The sequence below is a fragment of the Catharus ustulatus genome, chromosome 1 (assembly GCF_009819885.2).
Source record: "Catharus ustulatus isolate bCatUst1 chromosome 1, bCatUst1.pri.v2, whole genome shotgun sequence".
Classification (NCBI taxonomy): domain Eukaryota; kingdom Metazoa; phylum Chordata; class Aves; order Passeriformes; family Turdidae; genus Catharus; species Catharus ustulatus.
In genome coordinates this window covers 109,912,053-109,926,096 of record NC_046221.1, presented here as the reverse complement: position 1 = coordinate 109,926,096, position 14,044 = coordinate 109,912,053, and the positions used below count along the sequence as shown (strand labels likewise).

The 14,044-nt window shown below is 42.1% G+C and overlaps 1 protein-coding gene across 5 annotated transcripts in view; it reads right to left on the bottom strand.

Moving 5' to 3' along the window:
• The window catches only part of DLGAP1 (DLG associated protein 1), a 405,081-nt gene extending 391,678 nt beyond the window's left edge, over nucleotides 1-13,403 (bottom strand). For 4 of the 5 annotated variants that reach the window (XM_033057058.1, XM_033057071.1, XM_033057048.1 and 1 more), the window contains exon 1: nucleotides 12,998-13,403. The gene's annotated coding sequence lies outside the window, so the exon portion shown is untranslated. The remainder of the gene's footprint in view (nucleotides 1-12,997) is intronic. The other variant, XM_033057083.1, reaches the window with a different exon arrangement.
• Between the last annotated feature and the right edge of the window lie 641 nt (nucleotides 13,404-14,044).

The window sequence follows — 14,044 nt, the reverse complement described above, 5'->3', positions numbered from 1 at the left end:
TTTTTCTTTGAAAGAAAACCTGGAATTTATGTCTACAATGTAAAAAATCAAGCCTGAAGTAGGATTTCAGTTATCAATGCACATTCAAACTTTTGAACCTGCATAGCCATTTTTGTCCCTTCAAAAGTGTCATTTTTGTGCACATGTACAATGTCTAAACCCCCACAAATATTAACCACATACAAAGGAGACCAAGTAGCAATATAAAGTCTGCCTTTCAAATGATTCATGTGGCAAAGCAAAGCATTTAGGAGATAGCATTCTGAAGGGCTAACATCCCAGCAGGTCCCAAAGTTAAAAAAAAAAAAAAAAAAAGAGAGAGATGTGATCTTTGTGCTCATGTATTGACACAAGCCAGTGCCTGCTTAAGGAAATGATAGACATTAAATTGAGCCACAGCTTCAATGAGGAGCAGATAAGGCTCCTATGGATTATTCTATGTATGGTCTATCATGAGATGTTTTTAACAATAAAAATTGCATGTGTATACATTAGAGGCTCCACCACGCTATGCTGGATTATGGACAGGGTTCTCTTTATACATCTTGCTGAAGACGTTGAGATATGGAGCTGTTTAAATCTGCTTTTTATTTCAAAGTGTGTTCTGTGTTCAATGTAAGATCACAGAATATCTCAAGTTGGAAGGGACTGACAAAGATCAAGACCAACTCCCTGCAGGACTACCTAAAACTAAACTACATAACTAAGAGCTTTGTCCTGAAGATCCCTGAAATATGACAGACACAAAAGATATCACTCTACCAGAAAAAATAAAAGCTTGCAATAATGTTTGACCTGACAGGATAGTTGGAAAGGTTATTATAAATTGACATTCAGACTGTTGACAAAATACAGTGGAGAATTAATTATAATTTAGAACTACAAGTGTGTTTTAATCTGCCTTGACTTCACCTCCTAGCTAATTATTTAGGGAATATGCAGCATGCTACAATTTTCTTACGACTAAAACTTTTTTTTCCACATTACTGTTTCAAATGACTGTGCTATTTCACTTGTATTACCAGACATGATCTGAAAGTAGGAAAAGCCTATTTATCATATCTGAAACAGGAAACGCATTTGGAACTGATGTTATAAATAAAAAGCGTAAATATTTGCAAATCTAAAAGCATAACTTTAAATTGTTTAATCTTTGTCCTTGGTTAAATCTTCATGATGTTATAAAATTAATTCAAATTATGTGTTCACTTGCAACAAAGTTGGCAAGGAAAACTCTGAAATTATCTGTACTACTTGAGTGTGATGTGATTTTCTGTTACATAAAACAATTTCCCTATGAACTCGTTTCTCCTTGCTAAACTCAGATTCATTACTACCTAATAAATAATGACAATGCTGTTACTGCAACAGGGATGGCAATATTGTATTGGTCACTGAGGAGAAGACAAAGAACACATTTCATATACTACTGTGTCCCAACCTCCACAAATTATTTGTCAGTTGTGATAAGCATTAAGACATTTCATACACACATTCTGCTCTTGCTTTACTCATGGATTATTCTGAGGCTTTATGTTCTATGTGCTAAAATTCAGGGTGTGTGCTAGGGTCCTAAAATTCAAATTCATTCCTTAATTAACTAAGGAAAATATTGCTAAGTGAAGACCTTGAGTTTTTGTTGGTTTGTTTTGTGGTTTTTTGTTTGTCTTTTCTTCCCTCCAATGGCTATGTGTTCCACTAGCCAGATGATTAACTTCTACCCCTCTCTTCCTCAAAAAAAAGCCCAAAATCCAAACAGTCCAGGGTGAAGCAAATTTTTTAAATCTCCAAACCGTAGGTGCTGAAAAAAAGAAATTACATAACAAAAACAGGTTTTCATTTGGCCTTATGTTACTCACATTTCCACCTACTTGAATCTAGCATTAAGTCAAATCCATTCCTGCTTCCATCCCACTTACCTCCCTGTAAACACACCAGTCACAAACCCAGTTTTCTGCACCTTGCATCTGCTGAAATAAACTCCAATGCAAATACATTTCTGTTTTCTACTGATGCTATCCTGTTGGTGCATAAAGAGGAACAAGATCTGGTCTATTTAGATAAAATACACAGTTTGAGGGTTTTTTCCCCAGTGTTTTTTGTTCAGTATTTACTTTATTTAATTTTGCCTTTATTTATCAGCACAAGCAGAATTAGTTAAAAATAGCTGTTAGATAAAGCATGACTAATTTCATCCTACTTTCAAAAAGTATTTGACCTAGCAATAAATACAAAAAAATTAATCCTACTTCTTAAAATATGTCCATGCAAACTCTAAGAAAATGCTTAACAAAATAACCATTAATACTACATTTGCCACACCTAATTTTCCAGCACACACACAAACTTAGCTCCAGAGAGACTCCACTGAATTAATTTACTTACTTTAGGTGTCATATTGTAATGATAAGAATGGAATCTATTAAAAAAGGACTACATGATTAGGCTCCATAAAATTGTGGGCAACAATCCATGACTAAGCTGCAAATTCAAAGGAGGAAGCAAAATTAATTTTTTTTCATTACTTGTCTATTTTAAACAGATAAGATGTGCAGCACACATACTGATCAATGCACAGTAATTTCATGGTTATAAGCCGCACCTGTTTATAAGCTGCACTTCCGGGTGCCGGCAACTGTCTTGGGTTACAATACAGAGTGTGATAAAAGGTATCTGTTCTATCACCATGTGTCAAGGGTGGGGGCAGTGATCCTTATCTCTGCGGGAGCTATTCTGCTAATGGGCCATCCATTGAAACCAGGCAGGGCATTGTTCTTTATCTTTTCACACCCCATCCTTCCTCCAGCGAGTCATTGTCTGCTAATGGCCCATTGAGTCCCACTGGGTGACTGATAAAATTACTGCATCCCATTGGAAGTTGCTCCAGCCAGGGGGAAGAGCCCAACATTTCTTACCAAGATAAAACAGAGGTTTTGGGACACTAAGGGAGCCCCTTTCTCCACTGCACTCCAGAGGAAAACCGGATTTCTGCACATCACCACTGGACCTCCAGAGGGAAACTGCACCTTGTACAGGAGCACTGCTTCAACTGAATCACATCTGTCACTGCAGGAGGATGCAGTCACCATTTAATGGGACTGCTACCAACACCCTGCCTGACAGAGTGTCAGGTTGTTCTCTGACTTTGTCGTGGTTTGGAGTTTGTTTCTTTGTAGTACTGTATTTCTATTTTCATTTCCCTAGTGAAGAACTGTTATTCCTAATTCCCATATCTTTGCCTGAAAGCTCCTTGATTTCAAAATTATAATAATTTGGAGTGAAGGGGTTTACATTCTCCATTTCAAAGAGAAGGTCCTGCCTTTCTCAGCAGACACCTGTCCTCCAAACTAAAACAGCAACTTTTCGTTCTTTGTCCATATATAAGCCGCACCTGATTATAAGCCGCACTTTGGGTACGGACCAAAATTTTAGTCAAAATGGTGCGGCTTATAAACGTGAAATTATTGTATTTAAACATTTTCTTTCTAATATTGTGGCTTAACTTCTTGCAATAAAAAACACATAGCAGGCAGCTTAGCTTAATTTAAAAAATACATGTTAGAGATGAACAATCTGGAAAGTGACTGAGTATTTGGGTTCATGCAGGTACAGTATCAGATGTTGGGAGGATCCAGTTTGGCTCCAGCATGATATGTCATTGAAATTCAACTGGATCAAGAACTGTTCTTGTCCTCTTGACTGCTGAATTTTCTGATAATTGTTTAAAATAGTATGGGCTGAAAAACTTAATTTTTCCCCCGCCAAAATACATATAAATAAAATAAATACAATTTTTTCAAGAATCTCAGTATGACACAAAGCAGGCATTGAGCTTTGAGTAATAAATTACTACAGGGATGTAAAGCAATTTTTTTGCGTCTACTAAAATAGAATAAATCATATCCATGATACCAAATTGTAGTAATAAATTACTGAGCTCTGCTAGTGGTGGGAAAAGCATTATCATGTTAGATTCTGCAATTCAGATCTATTATAGGCGTCTTGTATTTATTTATTCAGCTATATAACACGGTATACTAAATAATGTATTGGCTACATACTCTCTGTAAAAGGCACATGTCTGCCTGCATCAATACTATTTCCTTTACCAAGAGTATGGGGTGTTTACTATTATCAAAAATGTCATTCAGTGTAACTGTGCCACTGGTGCTCCCAAAATTCTGGCCAGTCACCACGACTATGCAGAAAAACTGTCTAATAATCCACCCACTGAGTGGCTATTCCTGAGAAGTACACCTGTGACAGCTGGGTCTGCCCTCTGTGCAGCCAAGTGAGCACCACCACAGGTCCGACTGACCTGGGCTTTGTGCAGACTGCTACTGACTTAAGATACCAGGTCTATAAATTTGTATTCTCCAGGCCACCTGATGACAATAGGTAAAGTGGCCTCTTCAGCCCTGAGATGTGAGTGAGCGCACTTACTGCCTTCAACATTCCAGAAAGGAATTCACCTTTCCTCCCTGAAGTTGCCATTGCTTCCAGCAGAAAGGCATCAAAAAAATCTTTTAAGTGTCCCACATGCCTGAAGAGCTAATCTCAGTTTCTCTTCAGCCTTCCCTACAAAACCAAAGAGCAAGGAAAGATCAACATCAAGAATAAGGGAGTTTAAAGGGAACGAACTCACTCTTGCTCTCCCCGTGGCTAAGGAAAAAAAAAAAAATCAATCCTGACTTAAACCTAAATTCAAAGCATATGTGAGCCTGAAGAGGTACTCCACATTTATCAAGCATATCGCTAACGTGGGCAGTAGCTGCCATGAGCTGGATATGGAAGGAAAGATGAGTTCAGAGCAGTTTATGGTTAGACTAAATGTTAAGGCAAAATCATCAGATAAAACTGAAATCATTTATGTCCTACAGTAGGCTCTCATGTACACACAAAACCAGAATCAACACAACATTCATTTCTTAATACAAATGAGTAAAAAAACTCAAATCAATTTGCTCAAAACCAGGACACTGCCTCATTCAACATCTGTTCAAACCCATGTATAAATCAGCTGCAAGGACTGTGTATGCTAACGAAACCAGAAAGGCTAAACTGGATCTGGCAAACTCATCAATTAATTAATTAATTATACTACAAATAATCAATCATCCCAGTTTTGCATAAAAACAAACAAACAAGAATCACAGTTGAACCAAGAAAAAAAAATTCACACACAATTCATTCATCAGTATCTCTTAGTTTGCAATAAAATTAAATACTGGGGTTTTCTGCAGTAGCCTCAGGTTAAAGAATCTTTTCTTTCATCAGGGAAGCACTACACAGAGATCTCTGAGAACTGTGCACAGACAACTGGCAGCATTTATTCTGAATTATGTAGTATTTTAAATATGAAAATCAACTTTAGCATTACACCATTACAGAATAATAATACTGAAGCTTTTAAACAAATAAAATTTACATTTGTAGGCTTTCCTATATGTTAGTTTCTCTATTCTTAGAGAGAGCGTAAGTCCTTGGGAAAATGGACCAGTTATTTTTGGTCCTACATCAGCTCAAAGCAAACTACAGAAAGTTAAACAGTAAAAGCAAGTTAATAGTTTCTGTAAATGTGCAAAGTATGCTACAAAAATTGAGTATTGCAAAATTTTCTTCTCATTGGACACAAAATTTCTTTTTAGTTCCAAAAGAAACTGAAATGAGCACTAAGATGAACCTTCATCTTTCTCTCACCATGCCTTGCTGTGTGTCGTCATTAAGGGACCAGAAATTTAGAATAAAGAAACATGATGCAATTAATTTCTCCTAGGCAAAAATGCTGTGATCCTTGAGTAATCTCTTCATAAATATTTCTGTCTTCAGAAGGGTTCTACAAGTGTAACACACACAAGTGTTGCTACTGCATTTCAGCATTTTTTCACCTTAAAAAAACCCCTCCAATATGGGCCTGACCAACTGGTGCTCAACATTTAACATCTCATAGAGGGCAGGCAGCCTGCCCCTGCAGCTCATGCTCAGAATTCCAGCCAACATAAAGAGCAAAGGATCAGGTCAAGAACTTTAGTATACTCTCAAGGCATCTTGCCTTGATTCTGTCAAAAACGTCCTCTGGAAAGTAATTTAACATAACACATTAATTATTTTGCAGCACACTGCACTGATTTTAGAAGTACCTCATGTACTAACTGCTTTGCCAATGACCAAAGTACTTGAATATGGCAGAACATCCCTGTATTTAGCTTTTTGTTTACATATAGTTCTGCTGTATAACACTCCCTGCATGAAGATTCCCAGTAGGAACATTGATATCATGCTATAGACATGTAGAACAACATACAAATAATTGTGGAAGTCAACCCACACACCATCAAAGTATAAGAAACATCACATAGATTTGCAGGTTACCTACAGAAACTCCAACTAACATTTCTACCCAAGGAGAAGTGAATGCTCATCAACTACCATGCCACTGCAACTCTGTAAAGGACATTAGACAGATATTGAAACAGTTCTACAAAGAATGTCATTTTTGAAGTAGTTGTCACGGACCAAAAACCCTCCAAAAAACAAAACAAACGGGAAAATGCAATTGTAATTTGTACACAAGTAAATTTCTAGTATATCAGGAACTAAAACCATTTTTTCTCTGAGATCATAGGACAGCCAGTTAGTTTGAATACTATGCAGTAGTGTCTCCTAGTGCAATATCAGTAGCTTGTTTCTTTGGTTTATTTTTGTTGCTGGTGTTGCTAAGAAAAGAAACCTGCACTGGGTCTTGTTCCAAGGAAGAGCAAGATTCAAATGTGTGAGAAAAGAATTTCATCTCCAGTTTATAATTCCACTTGAGTTTATTTTATCATGTAGATATTCTTATCAAAAGTTTTAAGAAATCCACCTTTTTCACTAAAATTTACAGTGCTTGCTAAAGAGACATTTTATCTGTTCTTCTAGAGTATTTAATTTCACACAATAATATACATATGATACTTTTCAAAGTATCACTAATCTAGTAATCACTTGCCCTACTTTGCTACAGTTATTAAAAGATAGATGCCATCTAGATATTTGGGATATTTTCCTCAGAAAATAATTTTAATAATCTTCTCAAATATTACATTTTATGATTGTACAGTTCTTCCATGAATGGAATTGCAGAATTACCATTCATTTTAAAATTTAAAATTTTTAATGATGTTTGCAATATTTAATTTATATGCAATAACAATAAATTCTCCTAATTCTACCCCTTTCATTCCCTCCTTTGTGATTTTTTTCTCTTTTAATACTACTTTGCCATCCCATTGCCACTAAAAAGCTCCATTGGGATATTAATTCATCAATATTATTTACAAAATTGTAAATAAATTTGGCAATAAGCACTGACCTGCAAGTAAAGATCTGTTAGAAAGAACAGCAAGGTGAATCACAGAACCATGGAATAGTTAGGGTTGGAAGAGACCTTAAAGATCATTAATTCCAATCCCCATTTTGGGAATGCACACCTTGCAGTAGATCAGGTTGCTCAGATCCAGTCCTATGGTGTGTTCTTAGAAAATGGAATCTGATAACAGAATTTAGTGATGTTCTAAAAAATAGTCACACATAGCCAGAAGACAAAGACTTGATGAAAGCAGAGGATCTCTAAAGCCCCTGTGAAACACTTGCACCAATGCAGCTCCAGCACCACAGAAGAAGTTGCATTCCTCTATGAATCATGAAATGAAGGTCACCCTGTGTGAATGGTATGCTGCAGGGTCTCCAAAATTCTTCCTGTTGCAGGATGGAAAGACAGCAATTCTCACATACTCTGGACATATGAGAGACCCCCTGCATCCATGGAGCACACTGACTCCCAATATTTCTGGTTGGACAAATACAACTGCACACTGTTGACCACGTCTGTTGACCAGCTATAAATGAAAAAATACTCTTGAGACCACTACCACAAAGCAGACACCTCGATTTCATGCCCACCCTTCTTTAATATTTTTCTTCCTTTTTCTTTTTTTTCCCCTGATGACAAGACAAAAGAAACACACAGAGCAGTAGTGAGAAAGTAATTCTCAATGCTGATTTTCAATGCTGGATGCACACTGCTAAAACTGAAGTTACCATGACAAAGGTAGGTGAGACTGCTAATCATTGTCTCTTATTGTTATTGACCTCCAGTCAGATACATAATCCTGTTCCACCTGCAAAACGGAACAGACACATGGGAAGAAAGTGTGTACAAGCATAGAATTAGCAACTGAAGTCACACTCTGAAAGCTGGTTGAAAAGAAACCATTCCCTTCATTTGAAAAAATAACTCAGCTACCATCCTATCAGCACATTCCTTGAAGTACCTTCAGAGAGGATGTACACCCAGAACAACTAATAGGCTTTCAAGCACAATTGGTGCACAAAGTTTTGGGAGTCCTCACCCGTTTATCTCCCTTTTCCACAACAGGAAAAAAATTTAAATAAATAAATCAAGAAATCTTTGACTTGATCCCAGCAGAGTCACCACATCAGAATATTAAGATGCTGAAACCTGTAAGATATTGCAAGTCAACTCAAGTTACTGCAACCTACATTCAAAATTAACCCACAAAGCTCAAAAAAGCACCTTCTAGGTCTAAGACACCATCTGTAACTACTGAGATCTTTGGTTACACATGCTTTTGTCACCTGAACCATGGCAACTGAGGTTCCAGTCCTGGATCCAGGCATCTAGAAGCGTACATTTCCTTCATAGAGATACAAGTTCATTTCTCAAATCCCTAGTTTCCTTAGCATAAGAAATCAGAACATGAAGAACCTCTTTAGTTAGTTCAAGGTGATGCCAAAGGTGAACTGAAATGAGTGACATTCATTGAAATGCCACCAATGTAAGGACAGGGCATCAGCAGCAAGAGATCCAAAATTGCTCATAGACAAAGGCTAAAGAAAAAGCTACATAGGTAGCTATTTAAAAATGGCTTTCATTTAGCCAGAAGATACTGGAGAAATGCATAAAGTCAAATTTACTTGGAAAGCCAGATTATGAATGTACTAGTTGCTATCATTATGGTTTCTTGAGCAGATTTTTAAATGGCACAGGCAATTCTTTAAGAAACACAGAGACACAGAAAAGTAGAAATACACTGTGTGATTTCAAAGCACTGCAAAGTGTTTCTACAGACAATCTGCCAACTAGACAAGTTAAGAAGGCCAAAGTCAGCATCAGCATCTGTCTTCCAATTAGAGAGCCACAAATGACATATTGCTCAGTGACAAATGATGACTGCTGTCTTATATTAAGATGGTTGCTTTAGCAGATGTTTTCAAATTATCCCAAGACATGTCACAGGGAAAGGCAAAAGAGTTGGAAATATGCCCAGGGAGACCTGGTGCACCAGCAGCCTAAGGGAGCCATTTAAAAAGCCATTTGGTATCCTCTCATGAGATCGCAGCTACAAAAATTGAACACAAAAATGGAGAATGGAAATAGAAAATACGTTACCTTCCTCAGTGAAAGTTTTAAGTATCTGACTACAGGATCATCTAGAATAAAATGTGTTCATCTCCACTTTGAAAGAGACACAGTCTAGGCAGACTGTTCTTCAGAGAAGAGAAAGGGAAAAAAACCCCAAAAAACAGTGATTCCCCCAGAAAGAGTTGTTCCATACTGCTGCTCTGCAATGACAGAGTTAGGGCAAATGAAAGGCTTTCTATGCTTAACATCTCTACACAGTAACCCCAGTATCACATCTCACATGCTGACTGAAAAAAATAAAATTCAGCCCTGTTCCCAGGTGAGAAGAACTACTAGACTGCTTCTATTGTATGAAACATCTAAAACTCAAAAGAACAGCACAAACAATAGAGAAAAAGGAGGTAACACACTTTCATGTGATGAGGACTAATGAGTAAGGTTCTGTCAGCTATTACACAGAGTTAGAGGCAAGACAGGTCTTCAAAACAAAAACCTAATGGGGAAAACAAGCTATTTCCCAAAATCCCACAGTAAAATCATATAGGTATAGAAGCACTTAAATACAATGCAAGCAGAAGGGAGGATTAGGGCAGGGAGAAACAGAAGCTGTCCTCATCCAGCGTAACATCGTTCTCACTCTGAAGCATGAGGCAACAGTAAAAACACACCCCAGGAGGCAAAATAACCACAGAGAGGAAGGTGCCAATGAATGCTGCTACAAGTTAAGGAATGAGTAGGCATCTGGTCTTGACCTATGGTGAGGGAGAAAATCCTCTCTCTCCCCCTCTCAATCTCTCTCTCGTTACCATGGAGATCCACTTTTCAGGTTCCTTTGGATGAGCTTTATGCACAAGTGCAAAATTTGGCATAAGAGGAGAACAAGTATTAATTACGTGCCCGTGACAAAAATAAATCTTGAGATATAATACAACAGAGGCAGTAAAAATTAAGTTTGGTTACAGAGATTAAGGGTTGAATAAACTATCTCACTTTAAAGTACCTTGAAATCTCATCTACTTAAAACGGCAATGCCAGTCTCAGGGCATTGCATCTGTCTCTTATAATTTAGGTGAAAATTTTAATTACTGCATGTCATGAGATCAGGGTGAAAATGACAATGAAAAAAATTGCATGGATTCTTCCTCCCGTACTACTCTTCCTTGGTGTGGGATTACCTTCATTTATTACACTATCTCATTAATTATTTACGCAGTTCTTTTTGTATTTCCAGGTGGAAACATCACTAGCCAGAGCTGCACTGAGATTCACCACCTTTACAGAAAGAACATTGCAAGACTTAACACAAACAGATTACATTGATATGCTTCCAAGAGTTAATCCCACAAGAGAGAGATGGAATGAGCCTTGAATTAAACTACATAGAATTCTGGTGAAGTAAAAGAAAACTTTAAATCAGAAGGGTATATACACACATATATATATATAATGAAACACCACTGCACCCTTTAAAGTACTTGATAAGCTCTTTAATAAACAGCATATTTTGCTCACGTTTTAATTATTTCATACTAATTTAAATAGTTAGCTAATTTAAATATTAATTTAGTCAATTTATACAGTTACCTGAAATATGCATTATCAGACAGACAAGTAAGTTGTAACAGAGGAAAACAAGGAACTGTGTTGTTTTCATTGACTATTCCTAGTTTTCATGTAATCACTACTATCAGCAGCAATTTGATCTTCAAATATATATCTTATTGATCTTTCAGTATGCACCTTTCAGACTTCTGGATCTCTTGGATCAGTGAACAGTGCTTAAACTCACAATGTGTTTTTACGGAGGGGAAATACCTTAAGCATCAACACTGGACCCACACTAAAGTAGAAATTAGTGTTGCCTTTTTAAAGCTGCATTAACACAGAAATACAATCCAATACAACAAGCTGAGCATACACCATGCCTGCAAGCACACCTACCTTCTACTTGTAAGTAGGCTATAAGTTAAACAACTACTTTCTTTTTTCTTTTTTTTTTTTTAAGGAACCAACTTGGTATGCTGTCCTCTACAGTTCTCACGGATTTTGCTTCTCTCACTATCCTATTTTCTTTTTTTTTGGCTTTCTGTCTTTAACAGCATATTTAGGTACCACTGACAGGCATAGAAAACAACATGAATGAGACGTGAGTAACCAAAAATCAATAAGCACTAAAATATTATTAATTTTCTTTCTCTGAGATCAAACTATCAGCTTCCTTCAGAAGCAAGCTACGGTGTAGCAGTTTCCTTGCCAGCATCCTGAGCCGGGTTTAGTAACAAGCAACAAGAAAGCGCTGTAATTACATAACGGACCTCGCTAAAAGCCTCGCTTCCCGGCGGAGGAGGAACGGGGGACGGCGGCCGCCCCGCTCCGGCACCGGCAGGGCGGGGAGCGGCGGTGCCGGTGCCGCTGCCCGGGGAGCGATGGGCACGGGCACGGCGGAGGGGAGCCGGCCCTGCCCGGGAGGCGCTTTAACCTCCGCCCCGGGGGCTGCCCGGGCGCTCCCCGGAGCTCCTCGCCGCTGAACGCCGCCACCTGAGCCGCGCTGCAGCCGGCCCGGCCCGGCCCGCGGAGGGGGAGTCCCTGCCCGGGCAGTGCTGCCCGGCCTGACCGCCCCCTCCCTCCCCGCGGCGGAGCCCCGCTGCCCGAGCGGCCCGGGAGGGCAGGCTCAGCAACACCGCCTCCCTCCTGTCCCCTGCCGGCTCCGAGCGCGCTCCCGGGCACCGCTGGGGATGGGAGCGTGGATCGGGGTCCGTGCGAGTCTGGCGGGGCTCTCGGTTCCACGGGAGCCCCGCACCACGCGGGTTTCGCCGAGGGGGAGGCGAACATCCGCCCCGCTGTCCTTCTCCTGCCGCGAGGGACGCGGGACAAACTCGGCCCGAGCAAGTGCCCACAACTATTGAGGGAGCCCGTGCGGGGCTGCGGGGCCGGCGGGGCAGGAGCCGGCGCGGCCGCTGCCGCTCGCCCGCAGGCTCCCGGGGAAGGGGGCGCTGCCCCGGGCGAAGGAGGATGGCAGTCCACGGCGGCTGGCAGAACCCCCACGGATGGGGGGATAGAGCCCCGCAACGCAAGGGCAGCGAGGAATTACTCATTTGAATGATGCAGCAAACGGGGAGGGGGAACAAGACGCGGGGACGACGAGTAGTCCTCCCGTTGCCACTCTTCAGCACCGATTAATAAATAATGCCCAGGTTCCCTGCCAGGGGAAGCGCTCTCGTCTTCCGCGCAGACAGCAATTAATAGGCAGCCTCCTCCCGCGAAACCCTGGCTAAGCGCTCCCGCACGCTCGCACCCGCGGTGCCAAGTGCGAGTAGCACAATAGCGGGGAACCTCTCCACCTCACAGCCCGGGGGAAGACAGAGGAGGGGGGCTGGGGAAGCCAAACCTCTCGCGGCAAAAGCCGATCCCCGAGCCGCGGAGAGCCGGGAGCGGCGGCCGCAGCAGCCGCCGGCGCGGCGGGAGGGCAGGCGAGGCAGGCAGGCTGCCCGGCGAGCCGAGGGCGTAGCGCGCAGCACGCCGCCAGCACCATCACCCCTCCGATCCGGCAGCAAACAGCACGCCCGCATTTACCTTTTCCTGCCCGCCGTCCGTCAGTCAGGCGTTTGAGGGAGAGAAGGAGAAAGGGAAGGAAGGGAGAAGGAAGAGACAGGGAGATACGGAGAACGAGAGGCGGCTGCTAATCCCCGTGTAGAAAGACTTCCAGCAGCAGCAGCAGAAGCAGCAGCAGCAGCAGCATGCGTGTGTGCGTGCCCGGAGTGAAGCACAGCCCTCCTGGCGATGCACCGGCGCTGGCACCCAAGTGCTGTCATGTGCGTGTCTCGGTGTGTGTACCCATCGCAAAGAAAAAAAAAAAAAAAAAAAAAAGGAAAAAAAGGAAAGGATAGACGGGGGGAGACTCGTCAGTCACACGCCCGGCTGTGCACTGCTGGGGGGGACGAGGAGGAGGAGCCCAGCGCTCCCCAGCCCAACCACCGGAGGAGCGGCTCTCTTACTACGGCGCGGCCGGGCTGCTCCTCCGCGCCAGCCCCGCACGCCCAGCCGCCCTTCCCGCCCGCTCCCAAGGACATGCCTTCGGGAAAGACCCTCGGGGCCTCCGTCCCGCGGGACTTCCTTGCACCTCGGGCTACCCGAGCCCCGCAGGAAGGGGCTGAAAACCCTACCAACACGTTTCTGCCCCAAAAATGCCTCCCGGAGGCATCCCATGGACAGCGGGGATGCCCCGCGTGGGACTGGGATGCGGCTCCCTCCCAGGGGACACAGCCGAACCGGGGAGGGAGAGGGGGTGAGAGCGGGGGCTTTTCCCGGGGTGCTGCTGGAGAAGGGGGCGCCACAGGGAGACCCCACAAAACTCGCTGGTCCCCCGCTGTCCTTGCGAGGGACACCGCTGTGGGTCGGGGGGTGCAGTGCCGAGTGCGGCTGGGCGCCCGCGAGAGCTGCAGGTGTAACTATAAATGTTTGTGGTAGCGAGTATAGAAAGTGAAAAGGCGGTGAAAGGCTGCGCTCACCCGGGCCACGGTGCGGGCACATTGATGCTCACCTGTCCAGTCAGGGGACACTTAAGTTTCAACCACGGTGTATGACTTACTAGAAGGTGTTTGAACAGTGGTTCAAGTCACT